Here is a 27,073-nt window from a genome sequence, read left to right as displayed (position 1 = left end):
CCCAGTGACTGTTGTATATAATTGCATAAGCTTTTCCCAAAATCTAAAAATTAGGGGGCATTCCCACCAGATGTGGAGCAATGTGCCCTTGTCTCTATGGCACCGCCAACATATATCTGATTTTTCTGGGTATATACGATGGAGTGTCACTGGGCTCCAGTACCATCTTGAGAGCAATTTATAATTCGTCTCTTGTGCTTTAATCGACGGTGATAAACAGTGAGAGAAGTTAAATGCCTTCTCCCATTCCCCAACCTCAATTTGAGCGTGGATCTCATTAACCCATTTATTTATATATTCTGGGGGCTCCGGGTGATTTTTAATAATAAACATCTTAGGCCTCATGCACACGGACGTTTTTACAGCCACTTTTTTGAGCTTTTTTTGCAGCTTAAAAACGGCTGTCCATGTTAGTCTATGGCTTCATGCCCACCTAGGCGTTTTTGAGCTGCAAATGGCATAGGCGTTTTTAAGCTGTAAAAAAAACCCAGGACCAGTGCGTTCCGTGGCGTGGAGCTAGAGCTGTAAAAACGCGAATCGCGGGAAAACGCGCATAAACGCGCAACATATTTTCTTTGTTTTCTGAGTGCTATAGCCAAGAGATGTGTTTCTTAAAAAACGCTACTTAACGCTAACGCTAAAAAACGCGCACAAACGCGCAAAAACGCCAATGCAAAACGCGGTAAAAATCACGTTTTTAACAACGATTTTTCCAGGCATCGGAGCTAGCTTTGCAGCCAGTTTTTTAAAACGTCCGTGTGCATGAGCACTAATACAGTACTGATATAACATGATTTGGTTTCTGATCTTGTGTCAGAGTTTCAAGTTCTGTTAAATCTCTACCCAGAGACTTACTTGAATGAATTGTACACCAAAATGACCGCAACTGCCAAAACTCCAACATTTGCATAGGTGATGGTCGCTGTGTAGGGAATAGATTTAATAAAGACGGAATTGTCCCCTGGCATAGAATATTGCTCAGTCTATAATGGGATTCCCTATTCCATATAAGAAAACTTGTCCTATTTAATGCCGGTGGAAATAAAGGATTGCCAAATAAAGGTGTCATAGGTCCTTCATAAGAGGAAAGTTCCAATTTTATAGCTGTTTTGCCCCATATATTCAATACATGAGATGTGAGGGAAGGCATAGACTCTAACAACTCTTGATTTAAATTGCTACCAGACAGATCTAACCATGGCAACACCTTTAAATCCAATTGATTCAACCCTTGTTCTATTTTTACCCATTGTTTGGTTTCCGAGCAATAAAACCAGTCCACCAGTCTAGTCAAAACAGCCGAAACATAATAATAATATAGGTCAGGTGCATCCGCACCTCCTTTCGTTTTTGGTAATGATGATAATTTCTTTTGTAATCTTGGTTTTTTTTATGTCCCCAAATACATTTTGTAAAAGCCGATTGTAAAGTGGAGAAAAATGATCTAGGGACACCAATTGGGATAGTTTGAAAAAAAATACAAAAACCGCTGTATTATATCCATTTTCAGTATATTAATCCTCCCAAACCATGAGTATTGCTTAACATCATATTTTTTTTAGATCTTGTAGGGTACGTTGCAGAAGAGGAACATAGTTCATTGAGTACAAATGATTTGAGTCCAGGGTGATTTTAACACCTAAATATTTTACAGCTGCAGAGCAAATCCTAAACATAAAATTGGCTCTCAACTAGAGGTCGACCGATATGGGTTTTTCTCTGGCCGATGCCGATATTTAGAAATCATGGCGGCCGATAGCCGATATATGATGCCGATTTTTTTTTTTTGGGCCGATATGTTACGCCTATTTTATTTTATTTTTTTATTTTTATTTTTTTTAATCCCCCTTGATCTAACGCACCTTTCCCATTGGTGCGTTTTTCAGGCGCTTTTGGGCTAAAAATAGCGCCTGTAAAGTGCCTGCAAAATGGCTCCCCTGCAGTCTGTGTGAAAGAGAGTGCTTTCACACTGAGGCGATGCGCTGGCAGGATCTTAAAAAAAAAAAGTCCTGCAAGCAGCACATTTGGAGTGGTGTATACCGCTCCTCCACCACTCCTGCCCATTGATATGAATGGGCACCACTGCCGAAGCGCATGCAATGCGATTTGGCAGCAGTGCTTCATGGGTGCATTTAACCTCTTCCTTGGCCGCTAGCTGGGTTATATGTGCCCCACTAGCAGCCAAATAGCACCGCTAAAATGATGGTAAAGAGCCGCTAAAACTTGCGTTTTACCATCAACGCTCCAGTGTGAAAGCAGTCTTCATAAGTGATACAGAAAATTTCTTACATTTAAACATTTATTAAACAAAAAAAAAACTCCAATCAGTTTACTTGTATGTATGATTTAGGTTTTTTTTTTTTTTTTTTTTTTAATCCTATGTATTAAATAAAAACAGGTAGTCAAAACTTTTGGACGAAAAAAAAAAAATGGGCTAACTTTACTGTTTTTATTTTATTTTTTAATAGTGTATTTTTTTTCCCCAAAAAAATGCATTTGAAAGACCTCTGTGCAAATGCCGTGTGACATAAAATATTGCAACAACCGCTATTTTATTCCCTAGGATCTCTGCTAAAAAAATATATATATATATAATTTTTGGGGGGGTCTAAGTGATTTTCTAGCAGAAAATACAGGATTTTTACTTGTAAGCAACAAGTGTCAGAAAAGATTTAGTCTTTAAATGGTTAAACTGAGAACTTCTACACACAGAGATGACTTCATTCATTGAAGTGTAAACATTGTATCATTTAGTTCTTTTCTTAACAGGCTGCCCAGAGAGGAGGAAAGTGTTGCTATGATGACTCAGGCAACTTACACTAACTTCTATACAGAAGTCATTTCAAAGTCGCTGTAGTTCTAAATCGGCTTTTTATCAGCACAATCGGCTGATGCCGATTATTTAAAAAACGGCAAATATCGGCCGATATATCGGTCGACCTCTACTCTCAACTTTGCAACCTGTTCGGGTACGAGCGACACATTAAGGATTTCTGATTTTGATACATTTACTTTAAAATTGCTCAGTTTCCAAAACCGCTGGAATTCAGATAACACAGAGGGAATTGCAATGTGTGGATTAGTGATATAAAGTAATAAATCGTCAGCAAACAAAGCCATTTTTATTTCCCTCTGTTTTATCTGTATACCAGAAATAGAAGAGTTCCGTCTAATAGCCGTCGCTAAATATTCCATTACTATAACATAGAGTAAAGGGGATAACGGGCATCCCTGACGGGTACCATTTTGTATATTAAAACTTGTTGTCAATGAACCATTCATTTTTATTCTAGCTACCGGTTTAGTATATAGTGCCATGATCTTATGGAATATATTTGACCCCAATCTTATTTGCATTAAAGAATGTTTAAGGAAGGGCCATCCCACCCGATCAAATGCCTTTTCTGCATCAACTGAAAGAAGGCATACTGGAATTTTAGCCCTTTGTGCATAGTTCATCAACAAAAAAGTTTTAATCGTGTTATCGCATGCTTCTCTACTTTGAACAAATCCTACCTGATCCGTATGTATTAAGCTTGGAAGGAGTGGTTGAAGATGGAATGCAATCAGTTTAGCATAGATCTTTAAATCTATCCCAATCAACGATATGGGTCGATAACTAGAGCAACGTGTTAAATTCTTTTCTGGTTTGGGAATTAAAGTGATATGAGATTCCAAAGTCTGTATTGGAAATTGGTTCGTAGAAGAAATAGAATTAAACACTTGAAGCATAAACGGGGCTATATTTTCTTTAAACGTCTTATAAAATTTTGATGTAAACCCGTCAGGACCTGGACTCTTATTTGTTGGAGTATTGGCAATTACTTCTAGTAGTTCTTCAATCGAAAATGGAGAATCCAAAGATTCCCCAGTAACACTATCTATTGTCGGAATAGCGTTTTCCTGCACATATTCCCCAATAATATTGTCTCCAGCTCCCTTATCCTCCAATAATGGTGATGGGGTCAAATTATAGAGGGCTGAGAAGTATTCCCTAAAAGTTTGTTGAAGCTCACGTGGATCCGATGTCAGTTCTCCTGATGATTTTTTTATACTTGGTATAAAAGTCTGTGATTGACGTGGGTGTAACATATCAGCCAACATTTTCCCACACTTATTCTCAAATCTATATCTTCCCACTACACGTCTTTGTCGATATGAGCTCTGGGATGATTTGAATAATTGTAACAAAGATATCCTTGTAGAGAAAATATTGGCTTTTATATCTGGAGAACAATGGGCTTTATGTCGAGTTTCCAAAGAATGAAGTTTTAATAACGTATTTTCGATAATTTTAGTTTTTTCTTTTTTAACCACTTCAATACAGGGCACTTAAACACCTTCCTGCCCAGACCAATTTTGAGCTTTCAGCGCTGTCGCACTTTGAATGACAATTGCGCGGTCATGCTACACTGTACCCAAATGAAATTTTTATCATTTTTTCCCCACAAATAGAGCTTTCTTTTGGTTATATTTGATCACCTCTATGGTTTTTATTTTTTGCGCTACAAATAAAAAAAATACCGAAAATTTTGAAAAAAAAATGTTTTTTGTTTCAGTTTCAAAACTTTCTAAATAAGTATGTTTTCTCCTTCACTGACGGGCACTGATGGGGCTACACTGATGGGCACTGATAAGGCGGCACTGATGGGCACCAATGTGGCACCAATGAAGTGGCACTGATAGGCGGCACTGATGGGCGACACGGACGGACACTGATAGGTGGCACAAATTGGCATGGATGGGCACTCATAGGCGGCACAGGTGGGCACTCATAGGCGGCACAGGTGGGCACTCATAGGCGGCATCGGTGTTATACTATAGTAATGGATGCCAATCAGTGCCAAACAATAATGCATGCCAATCCGTGATGCCCATTGTGGGCACTGATTGGCATCCATTATGGGCACTAATTGGCACCCATTGTGCTGACTGGCATCCCTGGTGGTCTAGGGAGGATTATGACCTTTATTACCTTTTCCCTGGTGGTCTGGTGGCGTCCCTGGTGGTCCAGTGTGGGCATCCTCCGGGGGGCTGTGCTGATAATCGATCAGCACAGACCCCCCCCCTGTCAGAGGAGCAGCCGATCGGCTCTCCTCTACTCGCGTCTGACAGACGCGAGTGAGGGAAAGCCGATCACCGGCTCTTCCCATTTACACTGTGATCAGCCGTGATTAGACACGGCTGATCACATGGTAAAGAGTCTCCGTCGGAGATTCTTTACCGAGATCATAGTTGCCGGGTGTCAGACTGACACCCCGCAACAACGATCGCCGCGATGCGCGCCCCCGGGGGCGCGCAGCGGCTCATAATCCTGATCACGTCATATGACATCCGGTCAGGATTATGAAACCACTTTGCCGCCGTCAATTGCCTATAGGGCGGGCGGCAAGTGGTTAAGGCGAGAACCATGTTGAATAAACACCCCTCGTATTACTGCCTTTAAGGCCTCCCATTTCAAGGGTAAAGCAGTTTCATCCTGTTCATGGTCGGAGATAAAATTATCAATCGCCTCTGCAATTGCTTTATGACAGTTTTGATCTTGCATAAGTGTGTCGTTCAAACGCCACGACCAATTAGTACCCTGAATCTGGGGGGGGGGGGGCTATTGTTAAAAATACTGGTGAATGGTCGGACCAAATGAATGAACCGATTTCTATAGAAGGGTTCCATTCCAATATCTTTGGACCAGTTTAAAAAAAAATCTATTCTGCTATATGTTTTATGTGCTAAAGAAAAATATGTATAGTTACGATCTTTAGGGTTTAGGGTCTGCCAGAGATCCATCAACCTATGTTCATAAAGTTTGTTTTTAAGTGCCCTCAAACGAGAATATGAAATATTTGATCGTTGAGCTGACGTGTCTAGTGAAGGGTCCAAAGCTAGGTTAAAATCTCCTCCCACGATTACCGTACCTTCTGCAAAATCCGCTAAGAGGCCAAGATAACTCACGATTGTCTTAGTTTGATCATAATTTGGAATATAAAAGTTTGCAATTGTGAAGATTTTATCCCACAATCTGATTTTAAGAAACGGATATCTTCCATTTAAATCAGCTCTATATTCCAAATTCTGAACCGGTAAGTGCTTGTGAAAAGCAATAGAGACCCCTCTTGATTTTGAGCTCGACATGCTATGGAACCATTGCGAATAGTGTTTACGAGAACACACTGGAATATTATCACTTCGAAAGTGGGTCTCTTTAAAGAGTATAATATCTACCTTGGCTTTATGTAGACTATATAAAATCTGACCTCTTTTTGATTTATTATTAAGACCTTTAATATTGTAGGTACATAATTTCAGTGACACTGGTGAGGAGAAAATCGCTGCCATATCAAATTATGAGGGAACTTAAAGAAAACGAAAGAGAGAGGGGAAAAAGAAAGAGGAGAGAGAGACAAAAAAACAAAAAAAAAAAAAAAAACACCCCCGGCACAACAATTACCGAGTTGTGCTCTCTAAAATTGGAGAAGCTCCTTCTCCCCGAACCCCAAGTTACCCAGGGAAACGTTAACTAATTACCCAAAAGGGAAAAAAAAAAAGGGGGAACCCCCACCCAATATGGAATCTATCCCAAAAAAACCACCAAACCCTACCCGAGGGACGATGATTCCTATGAGGGGAAAGAGTTAAAGAGCACTGAGGGTGGCTCTATGCAGTGACAATGGGCATCCACAACAAACATAATAATAATAATATGAGAAAAAATAATTCTTAATTCATTATTAAATTCAATGCCTTGAATTACACTTGAGATCGCCAGCTGTTTTACTCTGCCTGATTAAATTTTAAGATTTTCTGATTGATTGTTTCTATTGTCCTCCCGAGGTTCCGATCTTCTAAACTGTGTATAAGTCTTGGGCCAAGTTATTAATGGAAGATCGTGTAAACTTAGGGTAGATTGTATTGCGGGAATATCAGAGGGATCACGTAAATTTAGCCACCTGCCATCTTTCTTAATTTGTAGCTGAAAAGGGAAATTCCACCTACCGTATATACTCGAGTATAAGCCGAGATTTTCAGCCTCTTTTTTGAGGCTGAAAGTGCCCCCCTCGGCTTATACTCGAGTCACCGCTGTCTGCCTACCCAATCAGCGTGTCAAGCAGACAGACGGCGGCCATTCTACTATTCAAAAGCCGCGCCTCCCTGTCTGTGATAGGCGGAACACTCAATTTCCCAGCAGTCAGTGGTCCGCCTATTACGGACATCCGCTCATCCTCATACTATGGACGAGGATGAGAGGATGTCTGTGATAGGCGGAACACAGACTGCTGGGAAATTGAGTGTTCCGCCTATCACAGACGGAGGCGCGGCTTTTGAACAGTGGAATGGGCGCCGACGCCGTCTGTCAGACGAGAAGAGCGGCGATCCTGGCATGGCAGAAGCACACAGGCTCGGGACACAGGTAGGCTGGACACACAGGGCTGCACGGACACACAGGGCTGCACGGACACACAGGGCTGGACAGGCATGTCTCACCCTCGGCTTATACACGAGTCAATAAGTTTCCCAGTTTTTTTGTGGTAAATTGGGGGGCCTCGGCTTATATTCGGGTCGGCCTATACTCGAGTATATACGGTATAAAAATTTTACGATCTTGCAACATTTTTAATAAAGGCCTTAACGCCTTCCTCTTCTCCAGAGTAAATTGGCATAGATCTTGTAACAATTGTATATTTGCTCCATTAACATTAATTCGTCCCCTCTCTCTTGCCCTTCTCATAATCTCCTCCTTATCCTTATAGAAATGTACTCGACATGTTATTATATCTCTTGGTTTATCTGGATCTAATTTACGTGGTCCCACTGTCTGATGTACTCTATCAAGTTCCAAATTTGATTCCTCAGGTTTCCCCAACAGTGAGGTACAAATTTGGTTAACTGTTATAACAAGCTCTTCATTTCTAACTGATTCTGGCAATCCCCTGATCCTAATATTATTTCTTCTATTACGGTTGTCTTGGTCCTCCCATAATTTAAATAGTGCATGAATATGAGGCTCTTGGGCATCTATACGCTGTTCCTGAGATTGTACACGATCCCCTAATATGTCTACAGAACGTTCAACTTCTGATATTTTCTTCCCAGTTGCCTGTAATTCTTTATGCACAGATTGGATCTCCTTGTGGAAACCATGTTCTAGACGCTGAATAAAAGCTTCCATTTCATGGCGAGTAGGCAGTGCTCTTAAATAAGTCCGTACATCCCCTACTTCTGGTCCCAACTCTTCACCCATTGAGTCACCTTTTGGATTCCCATCTATATTCTCGCTATCAATTATATTCACTGGATTATATCCCCCTAACAACGGGGGGGGATGGGGTTGAGTATTGAAGGCCACCCTCGAGTCCTCCCACATTCATATGCATATCTAGTGCACCTATATCTGAGGTATTAGGCACTTCGTTAATATCTACGGATTCTATAGATCCAATCGGTTCTTGTAACTCCAAAGCCGATTCCCACATGTTTTTTATGGCATCTGCACTATCCATTTTTGCTATCTGTGCGTCTTTTACTGCCCCAATGCCTAAAGAGCCCAACGGTATTACAGATGACACTGATGGTTTTATTATTGATACTACTGGTGTTAATATAGTTTTTTCTGCTTGTAATGATTGTATATGTGTATCCTGCATAGCAACAGAAGCTGATATTCCCCTGTTACTATCTATTGTTGTCTTCGATGTACGTGATCGTGTCCGGCCACCTACCGGAAAAAACTCTGCTATCCCTTGCTGAGCGTTAGAGGAGACTATTAATGGATGTTTAGATGTATTACCTAATGCACCCTTATTGCACAAAACCGGGCTCGCCGGTTTACATACTGTACTATACTCTCCTCTTCCTCCGTACCATGGGTATTCCCAGTGGTCACTGCTTTAGAGTCCTTTTAAAAGACAGCTTATCTCAGGGCTCGACAAAACCCGGGCGCCAGGTCGCATTAGCGACTGGCGCCTGGGGCAGCACAGCTGGGGGTATCCTGTCTCCGTGGACCCCCCCAGCGTGATTGCGTCGGGCCGCGCCGCCGGCGGCCGGTAATTGAGCCCCCGGCTTTGAGGCCTTCTGTGATGCTAGCTATTCCCTTCTGTGAGTGATCCTATTTCTTTTTTTTTTTTTTTTCTTATTTTAACTTTTATTTTTATTTTTTTTCACTGTTCTTTTAAAAAAAAAATGTGTGTCACTTTTATTCCTATTACAAGGAATGTAAAAATCCCTTGTAATAGAAAAAAGCATGACAGGTCCTCTTGTATATGAGATCTGGGGGGTCAGAGAGACCTCACATCTCCTATTTACACTAAAATGCAATTTAAAAAAAAAATCGTCATTTGAAAAAAATAAAACAAATAAAATGTCCCTCTAATAGCTATGGGCAATGACTTGGAGACAGGTGAGGGGCTGGGGGCGTTATCTTCCCCTCACTCGTCTCCATGTCAGGCCAGGGACAGGTCCAGATCGCCGTCACGGACCCGGCTCCTAACTTTTTTAGCTGGTTCCTAGATTCCAAGCAAATTTGTCAACCCCTGGCTTATCTGCGCAATCTACCTTCTAGTACAACTATTGTTATCAAGTACAATCCTCCCAATGTTAATAACTTATGATCACTTCTATTGTCAAAGCATGAATATCAATAGTTTCAGCATTAACGGCTGAATCTATGATATTCTTATTATCTGAAATATCAACAATATCAACAGTTTTAGCGATATTAGCAGTTTAGCACTAACAAAAAATTAGTAGTATCTGAATTTCAGCAATATCAGTAACCTGTCAATATCAACAATATCAGTAATTTTGCAGCATAAACTGTTTTTCATCCATAACACTTCAGCAGCATCACTAATTAAACAGCGTCTGCAGTTAGCAGCATCAACAATTTAGCATCATCAACGATTTAACGATAACCACTAGTGCTATCAATAGTTTAACAGTATCAATAGTTTAGCGATATCAACAATTAAGCAATAACAGCAATTAAACGATATCAACAGTTTGAGCGATGTCAGCAGCTGAGCGATGTCAGCGATTAAGCGATGTCTGCCGTTAAACGATTTCGGCAGTTGAACAACGTCAGCTGCTGAGCAACGTCAGCTGTTGAGCAAGGTTGGGCGCCGTCGGCAGTTGGGCACTGTCAGCAGTTGGACACTGTCAGCAGGCACTATCGGCAGTTGGACGCCGTCGGCAGCCGAGCAATTTCAATAGTTGAACGATGTCAGCCATAATGTCTTTTTATTTTTATTTTTTTATAATGCTGGTGACAACTTATTTTACTATTTTTACCCTTTTATTACCAACAACATATGTCAAAAGAGGCATTGTGGGGTTTTATACAAACTCCTGGTTGCTGTAGCAACCAAGACTTTGTGTATATATGACAAGCTGGCTGTTTCAGATTACACCAATTGGGTGCCTCTGTAGCTGCCCAATCGCTTTTGCAAACCACTGGAAGTGACCCCCCCTCCCCCATCATGTATCCTGGGCTATGCTGTCCAACCTGCATGGCAGGTGTTACCGGCAGGGGTAGCATTTATTCCCTTATCGCCTCTACCTAATAAGATCCTGGAAGAGATGTGTATAATATGTCACTTTACCCGGCTGCTGTAGCCAGAAAAGATGCTAATGAAGTGAGATCTGTGCTCCATTATCTTTAATGTAGGGTCTGTAAAACATGAGTAGTCTTAAGCCCTGTACACATGGGCCTATTGCAATGCAGTTTTCATTGAACCGGTCAACATTTGGCCTGTGTGTACGCCTGGGCTGGCTTTTGTCAGACGGGCATGCTGGAAAAAGAGCAGCCAATCGACTCGCGATCAGTGCTGTCACCCATTGGAGGAGAGTGAGGATTGGAGTGTTTTGGCGGGGGAGGGGGGTCAGAACACAACGGCTCAGCGGGGGGAGATCACTGTACTAACATCTGATTGTTGAGCCATCAGGTTTTGTTTTGTTTTGTTTTTTCAAATTGGCGGGTTGAACAAAACAAAAAAACACGAAACTAGTGGTGTGCATCAGACATTGAAGACCCCTGATGTCTCATTAAAAAGAACATGTCACAGCCGCATTATAGCAGATTTTGGTCCCTTATGTGTTCTAAATAAAGTTTTATTGAAAATAAAAAAAAAGGTAGAAAGCTTTTAATTTTCTAAAAAAAATTTTGTTTTTCAATAAAACTTTATTTTAGAACACATAAGGGACCAAAATCTGCTATAATGCGGTCAAACACATAAAAAAAATATATATATATTTTGAGCTTGTACGTGAACATACACATGTAAAGACACACAAAATTGTGTAATATATTGCCTTTGTGCCCTTCTTTTGCTGAAAATTTGCACTTGTTAAACCATTGCACTAATGTTGTGTGACATAAAAAATTGGAACTTCCACTATTTTATTCTCCAGAGCCTCTTTTCAGGCCTAAAATGATCTGACATCAAATCGGTTCAAAAGGAGATTCTTTTTTATTCTAGCGGAGCTTGTCATACATCCCAGGAGTCTTCAGGAGAAGAGGATCTCTGAGGGTCTTCTCAGTGAGGTACACCCTCCTGCTTGTGTAACAACATATTCGGCGACCCATCACAGTTTGCTACGCAAATGATGTTCTGTTGCCGCCACCTTGCTACACCCCACACTCATCCACAGTAAAGAGGGGGGGAAAGCGGACATGTTGTTACACCCACCGGAGTTTTGCATTTTATACACATTTATAACAGTAAAGTGAGTTTCTGTAGTAAAATACAGGACTTAGAACTCCGTCTGACTGCTTAGATGTTGAATTTTAAAAGCAGCCAACTTCTGTCAGATTAGCAAACCTGTGAAATGAGTAGGGTTGCCGCTGCTTTTAAGATTCAAGAAGTCCTGGATTTCACTATATAAATTGACTTTACTGTTATAAATACGTGTAAAATGCAAAACTCCGGTGGGTGTAACATGTCCAGTTTCCCCCTTCTTAGTGTATCCTTACTGTGGGTGAGTGTGGGGTGTAACAAGATGGCGGCGATGGAACGTCACTTCCGTAGCAAACTGTGATGGGTTGCCGAATATGTCATTACACCTGCATGCTTGAGCTAAGGGCAGACAGATTCCAGGAAGTAAATGCATTAATCGTCTGCCCTTACTAAAGATGGCCACGGCTAGGAATGCTAGGGAGGAGTTTTTCAAAGTGATTTCTGAGCAAAATATAGCATGGAGACATGGATGGATGTGGGAATTGGCTTTGAATATTTAAAAATGAATGAAATGGCGTTTTTGGTTTATGTCGCTCAAAAGGCGCTCTGGTTGACCATGCTTACTCCCAGTCCACTGGAGAAGGCAGGCAGGCTCCCCTCAGGCCATTTCTCCATTTTCCATGCTGTAATAGTTTTCCTTTTTTTTATTTATTTATTTTTTGTTTACTATCCAGTTTGGCTCTAGAGCAATTTCTTTTATTTTTTGCATACATTTAAAAATCTTAATTGTTGCCAATAATATTAATTAAACCTCCAGAACATTCTATATTTTCTGTAAGCAGAGGCCCTGTAGAATAAAAAGTTGATAGTTGCAAACTTGTTTCATGTGATATTTGTGCAACTGTTTATTAAACGCAAATTTTTAGGTGGAAAAAAAAACCAAGATCAGTGCAAAACCATATACCATATATACATTTAATGGGCCCAGTGACCACCCATGCCTTAAACGTTTATAAACGGAACTCCAAAAATGCACATCAACGCTTTTTATTTTTTTATTTTTTTTATTTTTTATTTTTTTTTCTTAGGAGAAGCATGGGTTTGGCGTTGTTTTTCTTTTCCAGATTTATGCTTGCCTAGGTGGATGCAGCATCGGACCAATGCTGCATCTGTCCCCCGCCGCCTCTGCACTGAGAACCCGAGCCATCAAATATCGCCCATGGCTCGGTTCTCTCACGTCCCCGAGTGGAGAGTTGCTGGCTGTCAATCAGAAGCTCTCCTGCTCTGCTCCTTCACGCTCATAGGAGCTCTGAGCTGTGGATGGGCGGGGAGCGGCTGTCTCAGTGGCTCACTGCCATTAGTCCAGGTACCTGGCAAATCCAGACTTGTGAAGTTGGGATGATGCGGTGCCTGGACTGATCTTTGTGACGTCAGCAGAGAGCCGACTTCACACCGCCCTCTGCTAAAAAAGGGTGACAGAAGTGCAAAACAATTTGCACTCCTGTGACCTATAGGAGAAGCCCAGCCAAATGAGCTCAGGCTGGACTTCTCCTTTAAGGCCATTGGTTAAAGTGTATGTGAAACCTCACCTTGTAAAACAACCCATTCCGTTTAAAAAGAAATGAAAGGCAAAACTTTTATGCATATCCTTTATCTCTGTTCATAGCTACATAAGGAGCTCAGAGCTTTGGGGAAGGAGGAACAGCATTGCACTGACCTTCCCAGTAAATGGGGGTGTGTGTGTGTGTGTGTGTGTGTGTGTGTGTGTGTGTGTGTGTGTGTGTGTGTGTGTGTGTGTGTGTGTGTGTGTGTGTGTGTGTGTGTGTGTGTGTGTGTGGGGGGGGGGGGGGTGTCAGCACAAGTCTGATCAGTAGAGGAGAGCAGGCTGTGTTCCCTGCATAGCTAGAGAACTGACCTCACTGCTTATGCCTAGTGTGGTCAATTTTTAATAGGAAACCAGATGAACTGACAAGCACACCAGGGATTTCACACAAAGGAAGCAATAAAAAGAGAACAGAAAACTTACATTTCAATACATTTTTATTAAAATTTTTGTATAAATATTCAAAGCGTAACAACGGCCAATTGGTATAATGAAAGAGAAAGGTACACACAGGCATTGTGTATGTAGTTTTGATATCCGTATACAATTTGCAAGGATGCTAAAAGGAAACTTCATACAAATAAATCCTTATGCCTTGTACACATGACCGGTTTTCCAGTCGGAATAAACTGAAAAAAGGCACAAGTCCATCAAGTCCAACCTATGTGTGTGATTATATGTCATGGTATGGTTGACATTCTTGTAATGACAACAGATGCAGCTAAGCAGGCTGTTATTACAAGGAGCGGGAGGTTACTAAACACCCCCCCCCCCCCCGACTCTCCACCCTTGCCGTCCGCGGCTTGCCCGGGCCCTCCTGATCCACAAAACCGGCTGTAACAGCCAAACTTGGCGTTTTGAATGCTTTTAAAGTACAAGCAAAGGCATATGTAAATCGCGCCCACAAATATAAAGTGTTCAAACCACACCTGTGAGGTATCACCGTGATTGTTGGAGTGAGAGACTTCCTCTAATGCGCCGTACACACGATCGGAAACCATGTGTATGCTCCGTCGGACTTTCGCTGGTGGAATTCCCGCCAGCAAAAGATTGAGAGCAGGTTCTCTATTTTTCTGTCGGAAAAGGTTCTGATCGTCTATTCCGATCGTCTGTGGCAATTCCGACGCGCAAAATTCTTACGCGTGCTCCGAAACAATTCGAATGCTTCTGAAGCATTGAACTTCATTTTCTCAGCTCGTCGTAGTGTTATACGCCACCATGTTCTTGACGGTGTGACCGTGTGTATGCAAGCCAAGCTGGAGCAGAATTCCATCGGAAATGTACGGGGCATAACTCTATACTGGTAACCTGTAGAAATATTTAACATGTTGCCTATGGAGATTTTTAAGTACCGTAGTTTGTTGCCATTCCACAAGTGTGCGCAATTTTAAATCATGACATGTTAGGCAGGTCCCCTGCTCCATTCACACCTTCACCGCATGGTAGTACTGCCAGTCCACCCGCTCTGTCAGGTAAAGGCGGCTGCCTGTTCCTCTCCCTAGCCCAGTCATCAACCCTATCCTCAGGGCCCACTAACAGGCCAGGTTTTATGTATTACCTTGGGGGAGATGCAGACTAGAATACTGCAATCACTGAGCAGCAAATGGTATCACCTGTGATGTATTTCTGTGGCCTGTTAGTGGGCCCTGAGGACAGGGTTGGTGACCACTGCCCAAGCCGACCCATCCTGCACAGTGTAGGTGAGCTCCGGGGGGAGCATTTCATTCTCAGACCATGCTCAAACATTGAGACAACGGCTCCCTGAGGAGAGGCGCCTACCCCCCGCCCCCCCAAAACATCAGACCTGCTACCGCTGAGACCAGCCGGGGGAGGGAAGGAACAGATCCCCGGAGCTGCATGTCCGGGTGTCGGTAAATGGTAATTGCAGAGAGTGAGCTGACAGAAGCCCAGGCGCCAGGATGCAGTTTCTGTTTGCAATGGCGACCTGGCGCCTAGGATTTGTCAAGCTACGGTGAGTACAAAAATCCTATTTTTTTTTTTTGGGAAAAAACACTTTTTTAAATTTTAATGCACTAAAACACAATATATTGCCAAATGTTTGATGAAATTAAAAAGATGATCTTAAGCCGAGTACATGAATACCAAACATGACATGCTTTAAAAATGCAGCGGTGACAAACTACATACATTTTCAAAAACCTTTACAGGTTACCACTTTAGATTTACAGAGAAGATCTACTGCTAAAATTACTGCCCTCGATTTTACCTATGCGGTGATGCCTTACATGCATGGTGCAATTGCTGTTTACATAAGACACCAGACCGACGCTTGCATTCGCCTTTGCGCGATTATTTTGCTATTTTATTTTTTAACTGTTCCTTTCATTTATTTTTATTTTTTTATCATTTTTATTATCTCAGGGAATGTAAATATCCCCTATGATAGCAATAGGTAGTAACAGGTAGCGCTTTACATATACATTATACATTCACATCAGTCCCTACCCTCAATGAGCTTACAATCTAAGGTTCTTAACTCACATTCATAGATAGTAGGGACAAGACAGGATCCAATTAACCTACCAGCATGTTTTTGGAGTGTGGGAGGAAACCGGAGTACCCGGAGGAAACCCACGCAGGCACAGGGAGAACATGCAAACTCCAGGCAGGTAGTGGTTTGGATTCGAACCAGTGACCCTTCTTACTGCTAGGCGAAAGTGCTACCCACTACACCACTGTGCCGCCCCAAAATGCTCATAGCTTCTGGTTTCTTAGGCCATAGAGATGATTGGACCCATTCTGGTCCTCTGATCTGCTCTATGGTCAGCTGGCGGAACCACCAGCTGCATTCTCAGGTTCCCTGTTGGGACAGGAGAGCCAGAGAAAACCATGGAAGACGGTGGGGGGGGGGGGGGGGAGGCATTCCCTCCCACTGCTTGTAAGAGCAGTCTAGAGGCTAATTAGCCACTAAGATTGCTTTTACATGAAAGCCGACTGCTGGCTGAAAAGAATGATGCCAAGATGATACCTAAACCCGCAGGCATCATTCTGGTATAACAAAGTCCAGCAACATACCAGTACGTTGCTGGTCCTTGTTGGGCATATATTGTAATCAGTTTTTTCCATGCAGCCTGAACGAAATTAAGAGATTGCACCATTTTGTTTTTAACTGGTGGTGAAATCACCTCCTACATCGCTGAAGCCACGGCTTTATGTATCTTGGGAGCAAATGCTGTTGCTGTCAAGATAAATAAATCCGCGCTGCAGCTGAATGGCGTACCTGCTAAACAAATGGTGGTTAACAAAAAAAGTAACATTACAGTGTAACAGTAAAGGCCCATACACACGATCAGACTTTTTGACAACAAACATGTAAATTAGCTGTTTTGGAGCAACATCCGACCGTGTGTACGCTCCATCGGACAAACTTTTTTGTTTTTCATCTGACTTTTGTTGGCTGTGCAAACGGACAATCTTTCTGGCAACAAAAGTCCGATGGAGCAAAGTCTGATCATATGTACAGAAAACCATAGGACTTTTGTACAAATTACAAACAGCATGCCTCAGAACCAATGCAAAAGATCAGACAACAATACAGAAGTTGACCAAAGGTGGCGGTAAAGAGCAGAAAAAAACACGTGATTTGGTGAAAGTTGGCTGAAAAAGTCCTGCTGTGTGTATGCATACAAGTTCAGGGCTGACGCCCTTTGTACAAAAATCCAAGGGAAATTTTGTACAAAGTCCTATCGTTTGTATGAGGCTTTAGACATACCATACCTGCAAAGCAAATGCAAAGAATTTTTTTTTTTAACACAACCCGTGCCTAATAAATATATATATCGAAGCATGGGGGCATCCACCCCAAAAGTTAGGAGCAAATCGCTCCCCCACCCCTGCTGCCCCCATGCTTCGGGATATATGATTTTTTTTTAAATTGTGGTGAAATCACCTCCTACATCGCTGGAGCCACGGCTTTATGTATTGTAGGAGCAAATGCTGTTGCTATCAAGATAAATAACTCCGCGCTGCAGCTGAATGGTGTACCTGCTAAACAAATGGTGGTTAACAATAAAAGTAACATTACAGTGCAGCACTAAGACATACCATACCTGCAAAGCAAATACAAAGAAAAAAACATTTTTTAACGCAACCTGACAGATACCTCTGGTAGAGAAACCTCTACCAGATTGGTTAGTGCTTCTTGGGTAGTGCTTCACCAAGCCTCCATGGCTCAGATCTCTAAGGCTGCAACTTTGTCTTCAGTGTATACATTCACAATACATTTTTTATCAGGTGGATGTAAGGAGGTATGAGGATATCGCATTTGGACGCACTGTACTGCAGGCAGCAGTATAAATCCTCAAGTCTGTGGGTACCCTGCGGGTTGTTTCTCCTTCCCCTCAAGTAGCATTGCTATGGGACGTCCCATTATTTACTTAAGGCTCTGTGTCCCAAGATGTACGATAAAGAAAATAGGATTTTTATTACAGCTTACCTGTAAAATCCATTTCTTGGTGTATATCATGGGACACAGGGAGTGAAATTCCTTGATTGGGTTTACCAGTGTCAACACCTGAAGGTGGCCCATAACCCAGTAAGTAATTACTTAAGGCTTCCTTTTTGTTTCCTTTCCTGCCCTTCTTCCCTTTTTCATTATATCCTTGCCCCCACCCCTCTCTTTTCTTTCCTTATTTTGTCCTCTCTTTTTCTTTTCTTCCTTCCCTTCACTTCACTTCCCTGTTTTTCCCTTCCCTTTTTTGTTCGCTTTTCTTTTCTGCCTTTTTTTTCTTCTCCCACCTAAACCTCCTTTCCTCTTTCTCCCCCCCCCTCCCCCTCCCCTTTTTCTCCCTCCCCCTCCCCTTTTTCTCCCCCTCCCCTTTTTCTCCACCTCCTCCCCCTCCCCCTTTCCTTTTTTCTACCTTCTTTCCTTTCACCTTTCCGCCCATCGCCGCAGGGGATGAAAATAAACTACTACGGATTACAAAAGGTAGATGAATCAAAAAAAAAAAACCAGGTGGCATTATCAAATATATGGTCTAGAGGCAACAGAATGGGCAAATGTTTTATTATGAGTGCAGAACTTTAATTGGGCTAGCTTGTAGTGCACTCATTGGAATTGGAAGTGAATCTTCTTCTTGCATTTTTCTATATCTGGTTCCTGTTCTTAATCCTCTATAGATCTTCATTACTTTTCAGATGATCGTTTCCTTCTAAATTTTCTTTTTACTTTTCCAGGCTTCTCCTTAAATTCTTTATATGGTAAGTTAATTGGAATCATGGCAAGTCTTTCTCTTTCATTGATCGCGGGTAACCAAACTGGCGGAGCTATTAGTGGTTCATCATCTGTTAGGTTAGTGTCCTCTGTTGTTTTTTCCTTCTCTTGTAATACCATCTGTCTATCTAGCTGTGGATGAGAAAGACCAATGCTGTGGTGTCTGGGCCTGCGGAAAATCCGTTTCCATTCTTTTCCATCCGTTTCAGCTTTCGGTTTGTGTCTGCCTGGGTATGGATGATAACGATATTTTTTAAATCTGAACCAGCCGAAAATCCGTTTCCATGACTTACGCATTTTAGATTGTGGTTCAGTTTTCAGAGGTAGAACTGTTTCATCCGTAGGTTGCTTCAGTTGTTTGCGTTTGTCCATGTCCCTAACTACATCTGCCTTTTCTGGTGACTTTATTGGCATGGACCCCTCCTTAGGCCTTACAGCTGTGGGTATAGGTAAAGCTGGTGCCTCAGTTAGGTTCATTGGTTGCATGCATTCATCTATGTTAATAGCTACATCTGACTTCTCTGGAGGTTGAGCTGGTGCCTCAGTTGGGTTCATCGTTATGTTGCATCCGTCCACGTCAATAGCTACATCTGGCTTCTCTTGTGGCTTCACGGACATGCTCCCCCCCTTAGGCGTTACAGCTGTGGATATAGTCTCTGGAGATAGAGCTGGTGCCTCAGTTGGGTTCATCGTTATGTTGCATCCGTCCACGTCAATAGCTACATCTGGCTTCTCTTGTGGCTTCACGGACATGCTCCCCCCCTTAGGCGTTACAGCTGTGGATATAGTCTCTGGAGGTTGAGCTGGTGCCTCAGTTGGGTTCATCGTTATGTTGCATCCGTCCACGTCAATAGCTACATCTGGCTTCTCTTGTGGCTTCACGGACATGCTCCCCCCCTTAGACGTTACAGCTGTGGATATAGTCTCTGGAGGTTGAGCTGGTGCCTCAGTTGGGTTCATCGTTATGTTGCATCCGTCCACGTCAATAGCTACATCTGACTTCTCTGGTGGCTTCACGGACATGCTCCCCCCCTTAGGCGTTACAGCTGTGGATATAGTCTCTGGAGATAGAGCTGGTGCATCAGTTGGGTTCATTGGTTGGTTGCATTCGCCGATGTTAATAGCTACATCTGAATTGTCTGGTGGCTTTTTGGACTTGTGCCCCTCTTTCTTCAGTTGTAATCTTTTCTGGCACATGCATCTGTGTTGATAAAATAAAGATACATTCAGTATTTTTGTCAAGTAAATAGAGTGAGGGATAGTGGGGACAATAATAAAACTCTCAGTAAGCGCAAAGATGAACCCTGCAAAGAGAGCTATAGAAAGTAACAAGTCAACTTACCCAAGCACAATTGCTGCCACAGGGCACAGTAGAGCGAAGAATAGCAGCACTCCGATGATCAGAAGGTATAACAGGTAGCCTTTGTTCTTCAAGACCTGAAATAACTCCTGTAGTCGAACCAAGTCAGGATCATTGTAGACTTCAGTCACTGGTTGGTTGGTATATTTGTATTTTGAATGAAGGTCTGCATGGAACACATCACATATACACACACAAAAAAAAAAAATTAGTTTACATGGTCCATTAGCATATCTAAAGTAACACCGACGTTTAAAAAAGTGATACCCCTAAGGCCTTGTGTACACTGCTGCTGGTAAACGCACATTTAAGAGCAGTTGGACACTTTTTTCAACTGCCCCTGAACTCTCCTCTGTTACCTTATCAGTACATGTACACAGGGTCTTTTAAAATGCTTTCTAGGCAGTTGAATTTAGAGGCTTTTTCTGGAATCCAACAAAATGCGTTTAGAAGCTGGCTGTGTTTAGAGGCATTTCAAGCGCCAAACGCAGCTAAAACGCGGTAACTCCAGTTTAGCAGCGTTTCATTTACAGACGTTTTTTCATTTTAACAAAAAATAAATTGTTTTTTCTTCAAACGATTCTAGACACAAACGCGGATAAACGGACGTTTTTAGACGCCGGTTTCTAGTCTTCTGAGCTAAAAACGTTCAGGATGGGAGGTCAGATGTAGAGAAGCCAGGGTCGCTTTGACATGCCCTGGAGCCTACACTTTTTAAATCTAGTTGATAATTTAATTCTCCCATAATTCTGTCCTCACAGATCAACTTTAAATCACCATATTAGATTTTTTTTTTTTTTTTTAAGAATTCCTAACCCCCCTTAGTGCAGCCACTATACTTCCCTTATTTACTGATCCAGTCATTTTTCCTCCTGCAAGGTCCCAGCTAGCTCCTCCTTATAGTGAGATAAGTGCCCTTCCTTCCCATGAGTAAGCCATACTCCTGTCGCCCTCCAGAGCTTTCACAGAATAAATGGGGAAGCAGAGTGTATTTATAAAGAGGAGTCTGCCAGGACCATGTCAGAAGTAAAATCACTATATTGAAGACTAAGGTAAGTATTATTACAGGTGGGCTGCCAATTCATAGAGGTGTGGGGTTCTGTACAGGTCTGGGAGTCTATTATATGCAATCTTTTTTTATTATTTTTTTTTTTGCATCCTTTCCACATAATACATGTAACGTACTATTTTTGTTTTAGGTGTAAAAGCTTTCAATATAAATTTTTCAGCAGCCCACACATATTCTGATATACAGATATACATTTTGGCAGATGACAGAATTGCCATGTTACCAGTCTGGCCTTGTCCATTACTAGGGATAAGCTGGATTTAGATCCAAACTCAGGCTGAACCCAGTTATCCCGAGCCCACGGGAAGCTGTCATGTGATCACATCCCAGCTGGTCCAATGAGCAATGTCATTGTCCTACTATGGCCATGTGGTCATATTAGGTCAGTAATGTCACAAGGATCCTCGCTGCACAGCTCGTCGGCAGCAATACAGCCAACTTACAAGTTTGGACAAAAACCCAACTCATTCCTGGTCTTTGGCAAGGCTAAAGGACACCCATAGAAATGGCAATACTATATAACAAATATATAAGATGCAATGTTAAATGAATAAAAAAAAAAAACTTACCATGCGTCCCAGGACTTTTCAGGACATGAATATTGACCTTTTCACTTCCGGTCTTTTCTACCCCATTCAGTGCCATTCGAACCCGATACGTTCCGCTGTCATCGACTTCGACAGGATCGATGACCAGGGAGCAGTGTCCTTTGTGCACTTGCATCGGGTTTATGAAAGCCCTTTCATTCGGCTCACTTACATGAAGATAGCCAGTATCATCCAGACGGATTATTGGTCTGAATGTATCAGCGCCACTGGGCTTCACGCTCCACTCCATTTCAAGCTGATAATCCCCACTGCGATCATCCACTTTAAAAGAACAGGGGATTAGCAGCCGTTGTCCCTCACTTGCATCCAGATTATGGTGTTCCAATAGGATGCTTGTTATTTCTGCACCTGCAGAAAGAGGTAAAAAAAAAAAAAGGTTATTACTCTTCATAAGTCTCAATTAAGACGGCAAATCACAAAGTTAAATATTGTCTGGGGCAGTGATCACTTTGGGAGATATTAAATACTTTGAACTATTTATAGTGACTGTTCTTGGCCTGCATACCCTTAAAATGATAAAATATCACATTCAACTCTATAGAATACATAAAGATTGCAGTTTAACTTCCTATAGCCCTGCTCACGCTATTGTGTTGTCGTAACAAGTGGACTACTTTAACACAATGCATGTGAATGAGGATGCGCTAATGCAGTGCAATAATGTAAATGGGGCCCATCAGCAGTACAGTGCAAAGTGGATTTGCCTTTTGTAAATAACCCCCATTGTCCTATATGACAATAAAGATTTGTCAAGTGTCAAAATTAAACATGCAGGGGGAAAAAAATAATAAAAAAAAAAAATTGCACTGGAACACATTGAAATCACACCAAAACTGCATCAAAAACATGTAAATGCGTATGCAAAAACCCATCTGTAAAGGAGAAATAGTGTTGTGAAGAAGCCCTAATGGAGTGACAATTATTTTTTATTCTGCAGTAAAATCACAGGGCAGTGTTGCCCCCTTGTGGTCTTAGATGGATGTGAACTTCTATATTATTGTAATTTCAATCCAAGCTTTTATAAACTGTTAAAGTCATATTTTTAATTAAATATAGGTATTTTTTTATTTATTTTTTGTCATGAAAAAAAGTGTTTAGTCATCTAAATAGTCAGAATCATGTGATATTAGCACTATATTGTGGGGGGGAGGGGAATCTGTGTTAATGTCCCAGCATGTCTATCACAGAACAAGCATTCTAACACCCTCAGTATAACATTTCACACTGATCTATAATACATACCTGTTGCAAGGTGCAGAAGGAGAAATAATAATAAAATTGTCAATTTGTTGATCATCTTTATATTGATCCTAGCGATTCGAATTTTCCCAATGAAAAAGTATTCAACGAGAAATTTAGACTGATAAATGATTCTCTCTGAGCAGCAGAAAATATGTCTTACCCCTAGAGCAGTCAAGTCTCAACTGACACAAGCTCTGGCTCAACTGACACAAGCTCTGGTTCCCTCACTATGAGTTCATCACCAGGCATGAGCAAACGATCTCGGATGTTGTTTACTCAAGGCAAAAGTAAACGCTCTCTCCTCCCCTCTGTCAGAGGAGCAGCCGATCGGCTCTCCTCTAGTCGTGTCTGACAGACGCCAGTGAGGAAAAGGCCGATCAACGGCTCTTCCCAGTCACACTGTGATCAGCCGCATGCGCAGTACGGCCCGGACACTATTTGATGGCCGGACTCTATACGGCAGAACACCGTCATTCAGCTATATGGCAGGCGGTAAAGTGGTTCGATGAGCTTGTAAAGCGCGGCTGGTGCTTTTATACAGTGATGACATTAAAGTGGTGCTCCGGCCAAAATTACACTTTTTAAATAAAAATATCCCTATAATACACAAGCTTAATGTATTCAGTAAAGTTAGTCTGTAAACAAAGGTCCGTTTTGTTAGGTTATTACAGCATTTTGAAAGTTTATATACTAGCAGCAGACCGCGGCCATCTTAAGTATGGGCATCTGAAGCCAGACTGTATTTCTTCCTGGATTTCAGCCTTGCAGATCTCGCTCATGCTCAATGCTGCACAAGCAGTGTAATAAGTTTCAGGTCAGGTTTCCATGGCAACGGCAGTGTCAGAGGAAGTTGCCACCCATATCTATGCAAACCCCTCCTCCCTCCAGGAACCAGTAAATATACTGCATGTACAAGGAATATTATTCAAGAAATATATACACACACACACACACACACACACACACACTAATATATATTAATATATATATATATATATATATATATATATATATATAATCTCTCGTGTTCTGTACATCTATACACACACATATCTACACTCAGCGGATACTTTTTTTCTGTACAGCTTTTCATTTAAAAAGAAAAAAATATTATTAAAAAAATAATAATAATCTCAGCAAGACAATTCATTTATGCATCTAGACGTATTGAAGACGACTTTATGAAGTTCATACTGTGCATATTAATATTGAAAAATTGTGCTTGTATTTTGGTGTTGGGCCCCTTTCACACGGGACGGATCAGTAATGATCCACCCGGTGATGATCCGCTTTCTAAGCGGGGATCGCTCCGTTGTGCCCGCTGAGCCGGCGGCGGACAGGGCGGTCTCCGCACACTGTGCAGGGACCGCCCTGTCGGCTCTCTGCTCTCCTCTATGGGGGATGGGATGAGCACGAACCGTCTGTCCGTGTTCATCCGATCCACTCTGCAGATGGATAGAAAAATAGTATTTTTCTCCGTCTGCAGAACCGGACAATTGCGGAGGCGGACGATATCGGGTGTCTGCGGATGTTCATCCCCAGACACCCGCTATCCCATAGGAATGCATGTATGTCCGTAAAAAACCTGGCGGTGAACCTAAAAAAAAACTAGCTGCCTAGCGACACTAATGCAGCGATCAGAAAAATGATTGCTTAGTGACACTGGCAAAAGGGGGTGAAAGGGTTAACTCTAGGGGCAATCAGGGGGTTAAACCTTTATTGGGGGTGGTAGGGGGCTACCCTGGACCGAACACCAACTGCCCTGACAGTTTTTACTTTTACAACTGACACTGAATGCAGTTATCAGTAAATAATCACTGCAATCAGTGACACTGTGACGGGGGGGGGGGGGGGTTTGTGTGCCTATGTGTACCTACATGTCAGTGTAGTGTTGATGCACACTTACTTTCTGTCTTCTCCTCGTAGTCCGGTCAAAAAAACCGCCCTGAGGAGAATGACATCACTTCCTCCTTCCTGTGTATACAATACACAGTGGGAGGAAGCTTCTCATTGGCCAGGAGCGATCGAGAGGGGGTGGCCAGAAACCAACGGCCATCCCCTCATCACGGATCGCTCCTGCAGCGAACCGAACCGCCGTATCTAGCGGGAGGGAGGTCTGATCGGACCCCCCACCCGCTGGAAGGCAGGCATGTACATGTACGTGCTTGTGCCTGCCTGTGCCATTGCGATGAAGTACAATGGCAATACGGCGGTCCTTAAGTGGTTAAGGCTGCTTTCACACTGAGGCGCATTACAGGCGCTGAAGCGCTAAAAATAGCACCTGCATAGCAACTGTAAAGAGCCTCTCCTCTCACTCCAGTGTGAAAGCCCGAGTGCTTTCACACTGGAGCGGTGCGCTGGCAGGATGCTAAAAAAGTCCTGCAAGCAACATCTTTGAGGCGCTGTAGGAGAGGTTTATACATCGCTCCCAAATCGCCCCTGCCCATTGAAAGCGGGCGCTTTTAACCCTTTCCCCCCCCCCCCCCCCCCGATAATGGGCGAAAAGCACCGCAAAAATGCTGGTAAAGGCTATAAACTGATAAGGCTTTATCGCTGACGCCCCAAACACCCCAGAGTGAAAATGGCCTAAAAGCGACCGAAAAGCGCTCAGTGTTTTACTGGCAGTTAAGTGTCAAAGGCGCTTTCTATAATGTTTATTACGTTGAAGACATCTGGTGGCTTTATTTGGTATTGCAGCATAGCGCTATGCTGTTCTCCATGGAGTTATTATTATTATACAGGATTTATATTATGCCAACAGTTTGCTCTTTACAACATGAGGGCAGATAGTATAGGTACAATTCAATACAGGAGGAATCTGAGGACCTTATGCAATAATTTCTTGTTTTATCATCCTAAAATATACTGTATGTAAACCCTAAGATTGAACTTCTGTTATATGTTCCAATTGGTCTGCCAAATTTACCAATGAAAGTTTGTTTTGATATATCTGTCTTATAAGTACAATTACCTGTAGATTTTGCCAGATATCTTGTGAGCTGATTGCACAGGGAGGTGTGTGTATAGAGATGAGGAGGAAGCTGCGGTAAGAGGACGGTTTTCTTCATAATTCATCAGAAATTATATAGGCAGAACGGACGACGTGCTTAGGAATTCAGAGCCAAAAATACACCGTGTTGTCATGTCAGAGAGGAAGGTGGGAGCATACTTTATTTTTTTCTAGAGGCCCTGTCACCAAATTGTAGGTCTGGGTACAGAAAACATTTGATATAGTTGCTAGGATCAAGAGAGAAGACAGAAATACATTAGAGCAGTGGTTCCCCTTGGCCGTCCATTTTCATAAATTGCCCCCCCCCCGACAGAGGACACAGCATGGTAAGTGGTAGGTCTAATAGTGTTAGCAGCAACATGGCACCCTCCTTACCCCTTTAGCACTCCCCTGCCTCCTGCACCTACTCTGCCACTTTTAGGTGGTATGATGGTATTCTGTGCACAGAGAACTTTTATAAACTCTGCAGGTGAGCAGCATACTCCTCTATTCCAAACGTCAGCATTAAAGATACTGAGCCTGTGTACAATACCTTTTGTGTCTGCACTACTGAATTCCTGCGTGTGCATTCTCAGCTGCAGTGGCACTGCATATCCACGGCAGGATGCCATGCAAGAATGAAGGGGGCACAGGGGAATCCACATGTCACCTCTGGTGAGTTTATCTGGAACCTGGTCTGGTACTCTGTCACTGAGCATCCCTGGCAACCCTCTACCAAGCTCACAAACCTGCAGCACCCTTTCACACCTCCTCCCCGTTGCTCCTGTGCCATCTTCCACTGCCGCCCTTCTACTCAGATCCCTCTGCTTGTCCTGTTCTACAGATCAGAGTTTTATACTACAGCTGCAACTCCCCTATATTCAGCCACTGTCAGAGACAGGAAGAGGAAGATTGAGGAGCTCCGAAAAGTGACACAGGTGCAAGAGGGCTACCAGCATCATACAAACCAATGGCACCATGCGACCTGGCTAACCTTGCAATGGTAAAGCATTATACCGTGCATCCCACCTGCATAGTACTGCAATTACTGATTAATAGTTCCTACCCTAAAAAAAAATCCTAGCTCGTACTCCAGGTTGGAAACCATGGTTTTAGAGTGTCCCTTGAGTGACCGCTCTGAATCCACTGCAGCTGCTGACCTCACATCCAAGATGGTGGCACTCAGCAGCAGTCTCGGGGCTTTTGGATATCTATGCAAGGGAGGCTTTTACAAGTAAACGACAAACATAAAATATGGTAAATGCAGATAGAATCAAATGGGGAAAAAATGTTTTTTAAT

The 27,073-nt window shown here is 42.4% G+C and overlaps 1 protein-coding gene across 2 annotated transcripts in view; it reads left to right on the top strand.

Annotated features, from left to right (window-relative positions):
• The window catches only part of LOC143925011 (E3 ubiquitin/ISG15 ligase TRIM25-like), a 117,609-nt gene that overhangs the window by 27,334 nt on the left and 63,202 nt on the right, over positions 1 to 27,073 (top strand). The gene's annotated exons all lie outside the window — the stretch shown is intronic.

This window comes from Lithobates pipiens, unplaced genomic scaffold, assembly GCF_037356315.1.
Source record: "Lithobates pipiens isolate NorthernLeopardFrog02 unplaced genomic scaffold, aLitPip1_a1.2 Scaffold_22, whole genome shotgun sequence".
Lineage (NCBI taxonomy): Eukaryota > Metazoa > Chordata > Amphibia > Anura > Ranidae > Lithobates > Lithobates pipiens.
This window is presented reverse-complemented; position numbering and strand designations above follow the sequence as displayed.